Raw genomic sequence first — 6,623 nt, 5'->3', positions numbered from 1 at the left:
GTTGGAGCAAAATAAACACAAAATGGATAATTACTTTTTACATTTTTAATCACTTATTACGATTAATAAAAGGAATTCCGGATTAAATATATATCCATGTATTTGGTCCTACTATATGCAAGCATGAGTTAAAAGGGGTGTGGCATAGCCCTCACGCCACAATACTCATTAAAAATATAGAATATTATTTACAAATTTTTTTATTTCATCTGGCATCCAAAAAACTAATCCCGGTTTGTTGGATACTTGTTATTAAAGAAAATATTAACGTTAACTACCTACATAATTAAATAATTTTAGTTCGTTACAATAAATCATTTTTGGAAAAAAAATGTTTTTAAGTTTTTAATCTTTTGAATGCCAACAAACGTTTTTAATTTCATATTTCTAAGCAGAATATTTTTATATAATATAAAATTCAAACTTTGGACAAGTAATCATTTGGTTGCATGTACCTATTTAAAATTTAGATTAGGGAAGTAATAGATCAGAATTTTGCGAGGTATTCCTGTATAACTCCAATTCGCATACTTTTCTACATTTTAAATACTTATAAATCATAAGCTACTGGCCGAAAATGGTATTTTTATGCAACGGACTACTCATAAAAACATGATGTTTTAGACATTTGCGCAAATAGGGGGAGGGGACTAAAGTCCCCCCCCCCAAATTCCAGTCAAGTCTCCCCAGTTCAAAGTCTAGTAATTAGTACTAATTTTTATATTCTGTGGTACTAAGCAATATGGCCTAAAAATTTAGTCAATTTGCGCCTATGGTTATAGATATTAAGAGTGTTGTCACTAAAAAAAAGTAAAAAGAATAACGATAAAAATGGCATAAGAAATATTTTCAAAAACTTTAATAGTTTCACCCGGTATAAGTCTCACTCTTTGGTATCCCTGCCATTACCTGGTGGTCAAACTATTTACCTATAAACTAATGGACAGCGTATTTCACTCCGCGCCCTGCCCTCAATGCTAGGGAATCATAGTTATATAACTGAGAAAGAAATAAGAGAAAAAGAACATAAAGTAGTAAATCATGGAGGAAATACTTCACTTTTTTTTCTTTATCGACCATAAACATATATAATACTAGCTAATCTCGTGCACTTAGTTGACCTTTAAATGTACCAACTCTATATGACTCAAACTTTGATCAATACGTTATTTAATATTCGGTGTATGGTGTTCAAAACTTATCTTAACTTTTCCGTTGCCCGGAAAAAAAATTCTGATTGTTCAACACCTTTTGGGTGTAACATGCTGTGGAAGCAATGTGGGGCAACGATGGGTTTGAAAAGTGAAAAAAAAATTACACAGATTATAAAGGTGTGTTAAGTGCTTAGGAAACAGTTAAATAACATACTGAACACGAGACATAAAGTTTTCAAATAATGTAGATGGACAGCGAGAAGGAAAGTAAGGACTATAGTAGGTATAATAGTTGTTATAGTATCTATAACTCACTATATTATTAAATCTAACCTAACAATTAAAACTGCTGAACGCAAATTTGCTATACAGTCCATACTCCATATGTAAGACGGAGACAAAATATGCAGGTATGACGTTCACCTTCACTTGAGAGGTTTAACTGAATAACCTCGTGGTAAAATGGAAGAATGGCCTCGATACTCAAGTATAATATTATGAGGCCTAATTTTGCAATCCTAGGCCCGTTCTTAAAATCCTTGTAATACGTTACTGGCATATAAAACTACGAAACACACCAAATTTCAGTTGTACCTACTTAGACGTGTACGCTGAAAAACTATTTAACATTTTAACTTGAGGATGATCACGTTATATAGTTTTTTGATGTTTATATAATTTATATTATGTATTATTCACTTCGGTTTTTTAACTTCTGTAGTGATTCCTCACTAGGCTTTATACAATTTTTAGACCTGGGTGGTATCACGTTTGCTTTTTAGGATTAGCTTGTATGAAGAAAATACAGTTGATTTGTGTTAGTTGTATGATGGTCGTATGTAAAGAGGAAGTCTTCATCTTGCTCTCAATATACTTTGTTATTGAGGTAACAGCGGCTTTCATCTGGACATGTGACTGCTCTGTCAGTTTTGAAGCTACTGAGTTGCGTTACTGTTCATTCTATTATGGAAAACTTACTTTTTAATATAGTGCTATCATCATAGGCGCTACGATTTTCTACTGGCTTTTAACCACAAACAGTCAATACTTTCCAAATGACCCTTGTAATATGTAATGTATTTATTAAAACAAACTTTGTGTAATGCTAGGGTGTGGCCCAAAAACCTTTATACAGTTCTTGAATTTAAAGTAACAGATCCCTCTTCTTTTTAATAAATATTTATGCATACCTCTTCTAATTATATCCTATAATAAATGACATTTAAATATTAAAGTACCTACACATGTAATATATATATATAATAGGTGGCGATTTCTGCCCACGCAGTATAATTTAAATGAATAATATAAAAAATGCGGTCTTGTTAGCAAAAATACAATGTTAACGACGACGCCTGACACTAGACCGAAAAAAGTCAACAATGATTCTCGGGCGTCGGTCCTTTTTACATAATAATTCACAAAAACAGATACCTAGTGTATAATTGGTTATATAGTATTGGTTGTATGGTCTCAAGATCCTCCCCCCGTTAGAAAATTTCAAATTTAACCTGAAACAGTATAGTTTTGGTGGGTAGGATGTATAGTTTCACAGTCGGGTACTTCATTTTGGAACCCAATGATGAGCGTATAGTTACAACTTTCCAGTGTTTGGAAGGACCGGATTCTTGGAACGAATTCCTTTTTAAAGAATGGCACGATGAACGTATTCCTTTTTATAAAAAAAAAACGAGGAAATGAACTAGTTGTTTTTTTTAAGGAAACATAACAAAATGTTCGTTCCTCTCTAGTTCCAATAATTTACACAAATAATTGAAATTAAATTTTTTTTTTATGTGTATAATGTTATAATGTATAATGCTAATTAGTCATCGTTATCGAGTATCGACGTTAAGACAATCGGCATACGTTAGCCAATAATTAATTTTGAAGAAAATCTCAAAATAGAATTATAAAATATGTACCTACCTATACTTGTAGTTATATATTATAATTAAAAATTAAAGAAGTATGCATATGAAAAAAAAACATAAGTGATTAAATAAGAATTTTATTTGGAACTAAAAAAGGAACTCGTTTATTTTCCAAAGGAACGAATTCTTTTTTTTTAAGGAACAAGGAACGGAACGAATTCCTTTTTATAAGGAACTTGTCAAACACTGCAACTTTCACTACCTCCTGGGTAAACTTCAATCATTCTTCCTTATTTCCATTTAGCGTCCATTTTGGTGTCTGGCGATAATATTATATCAGCGATAAGACTTCGTTGATCCCTGAGCACAGCCATTGAAAAGTGCAATTTTTTGTACAACATGTTAAGACGTCCGAAATCTGCTGAAGTTATAAAAAGTATATTAGGTTGTTCTTTAATTTATTCTTGTCCAACAAGATGGAATTCATTATTTGATTCGATTAGTCAACTTCTTATTAATAAAGCAAAACTAAATACTGTTTTCGAACATTTAAATACTTTTAATACTAATTATGTTTTTAAAGATTTAAATATAGAGTATTTAGATGAGTTTGTAATTTTATTAAAGCCAATTGCATGTGCTTTAGATTATTTGCAAGGCCAAATTAATTGTTACTACGGTGTATTATTATCAACATTATTTTCACTCAAACACCGGCTTGAATCGTTAAAAGAAAAACAATTAAGGCATTTGTCTTCTATGATATCTCCATTAATATTATCCTTGTCTAATAGATTTGTTTCCTTTTTAAATTTAATACCTGAAGCTAATCATGCTATTTTAGCTACATGTTTTCACCCTACATTTAAATTACGTTGGCACAACTGATCGAGAGAAAAAAAGAATTCAAAATTTATAAATTAATGAAATTGATTGTAGTGCAAAACAAAGTAGTTCAGAAATTGAATCTCATTCAGGTGCAGAGTCAGAGTCAGAATCTTTTATTATTTTATCTTCTGAACCAGACCAGTTCAGACAACAGTCAAGTAACGAGCTTGAGTTTATAAGTTTTTTAAATGATAAAAATAAATCACTTAGTTATTTAGATAATTATCCAAAAATAAAAAAATTATTTATAAAATATAATACAAGCCTAACTTCTTCAGCAGCTGTTGAACGACTATTTTCTTTTGCTGGGCTTATTCATTCTCCATGTAGATCTAGTATGTCAGATGATACTTTCAAAAAATTAGTCTCTTTAAAAGGTAACCAGGAATTTATTTCAAAACATGGGATATAAATAATATAATTAAATATTTATATAAATCACCTACATGTAGGTTTACCTTTTTTAGGTATCTTGCCCAGCACTGCACGTAGGTAACTATTATGGAATATAATTCGTTCGTTGGTCTTAAAAACATCAGTTTTTATCTATCAACTTAATACCTACTTACAATATAATATTTTCTTCTAAAAATGTAAAAATGACCTACTATTTTCATTTAAATAATTTGGTAAATAATAATAGTGATATATTCGTGGTTTTTAGTATATATTTTTATCAAGTACCTACCTAATCTAAAATATTATGCGATAATGCTGACCTGCGAGTTATTATTAATACTTAGTTATCATTAATTATTATACATAAACATATTATAGGTTGGTATAAAATTGTGTTACTGAAACTTATGTTTTAACATTTATGCCGATACTGCTGTATTATAATAATTACGAATGATAAAGAATTAATTGTAAGTTATATAAGCTATTATTAATGTTATCACTGTTTTGTTGTGATCAAAAATTATTGTAAATCGTTAAATCGTAATTTTACAGTGTAATAATTGCTACCTATATTTACATAAAATACTGTGTACCTAAATAATTTAATAATATTAATACACTATACGCTACAGTTATATCACTATAATAGGACCTCTAGGTTTGATTTGCATCACTTACTATTTAGAGAGATTTTCAATTTAAGAATATATTTCTTAACTTTACGAATATTTAGTCTTGGTGAACGACAATAAATTGACTATTAATGACACTCGGGTTACATCGTTAGTTTTATAATTCTAAATGAGGGGGACAACTAATAAATTGTTTACGATTTTAATTTGTATTAATTGTCGATCCCGCATCATGATGTGTTTTTAAAACACGGACAATGCGTGTATTTCTAAAATTAAGTGATTAGATTAGATTCTACAACAATGTAAATACTAAATATAAATGTTACGTACCCATCCTATGATAAAATATGTATAATATAGCACGTGATCGGAATAGTGTGGCGACATAATTAATTAGGTAATTAATATCAAAAACATGCTGAGGTCATTGCGAAGAGCGTAGTAAACACAGCATTGAAATTAATCAAACTATAAAAGTGTTGTCCTTGTCACACTTCTCGTCTAGGAAAAGTCTCTGTATCCGCGGAAAAGGATACGAATCGACCAGAAAATTAAGTTATGCTACGAGACCCCAATTCCGCCGCGTAGGTGCAGAAAAGTCGGCACACGTGCAAATTAGTTAGGACATGGCGTTATGATTTGTATTATAGCAAGACACTGTATGATTGACGATTGTATAGGGTGATGTTTAGCGCGGCCCATTGAACTTATGTAAACATTGATCATAATATAGGGAGTGAAATGTGTACATTTTCAAACGAGATTTTGAAGAAGTGTAGCAATAATGACATATATTGCGTGCCAACGATAAGCAGTTCGTCAAGTATTAATCAGTAAGCGTGAGGGGGGTAATCCAGGGGGTCCAGACCTCACCGAAATGTCTCGAACTTTCACAAATGTTTGAAATCGTTGTTTATTTTTTATACCAACAAAAATATTTTCAGTCATAAAATATGGTCGTTTTAAAATTTCAATTAAATTGACTATTTACTGTTTTATATCATATGACATATGACAATATTATTATAGCTCCTAATAACAGATTCTCATTTGTTATTGATAAACGATGACCACTATCGATGCCCGTCGGCAGTCGGTGACAATTAACAGCAATATTCAATTTGTGTAAATTAAAAATATTATTATGATATTATCAATTTGACTGCATTAATAAGTGCGAAGTACCATATATTTAGAACACAATCTACTGAACAATAATATTATAACGTCATTAGATACTCATTACAGTAGCGAATGTTGCGCTTTTTTTTTGTAACTAGTCAATCATGTATTTAATTCTTGCTTGTAATGCTTATAATATGTTCCTCAAATTACACGTGTACAAATCCTTGAAATTATTAATTTATCTAACGTTACAAGTAAGGCACTGCAATGATGAAAATAAAGAATTTACAAAATTTAAATTGTGTAATTATGTTATAGGTAATACCTATAGTATTTTATAAAGGGTGCTTTCTTAAGCATGTGCTATGTACTGGCGTCTAGCTTACAATATATATATGTATATATAGGATACATATAAAAACACCATGTATTATAATATTATAAACAGTCATTAACCTCGGGAAGGAAACTATAATAATATATGCCAAGAAAAACATTCCGTCATTCGTGTAAAAAAAAACGCCAAGTATAAAAAAAAACGGCTT

Source organism: Metopolophium dirhodum, chromosome 7 (assembly GCF_019925205.1).
Source record: "Metopolophium dirhodum isolate CAU chromosome 7, ASM1992520v1, whole genome shotgun sequence".
NCBI lineage: Eukaryota > Metazoa > Arthropoda > Insecta > Hemiptera > Aphididae > Metopolophium > Metopolophium dirhodum.
The sequence above is the reverse complement of the archived record's forward strand: the minus strand, read 5'-3'. Positions refer to the sequence as shown.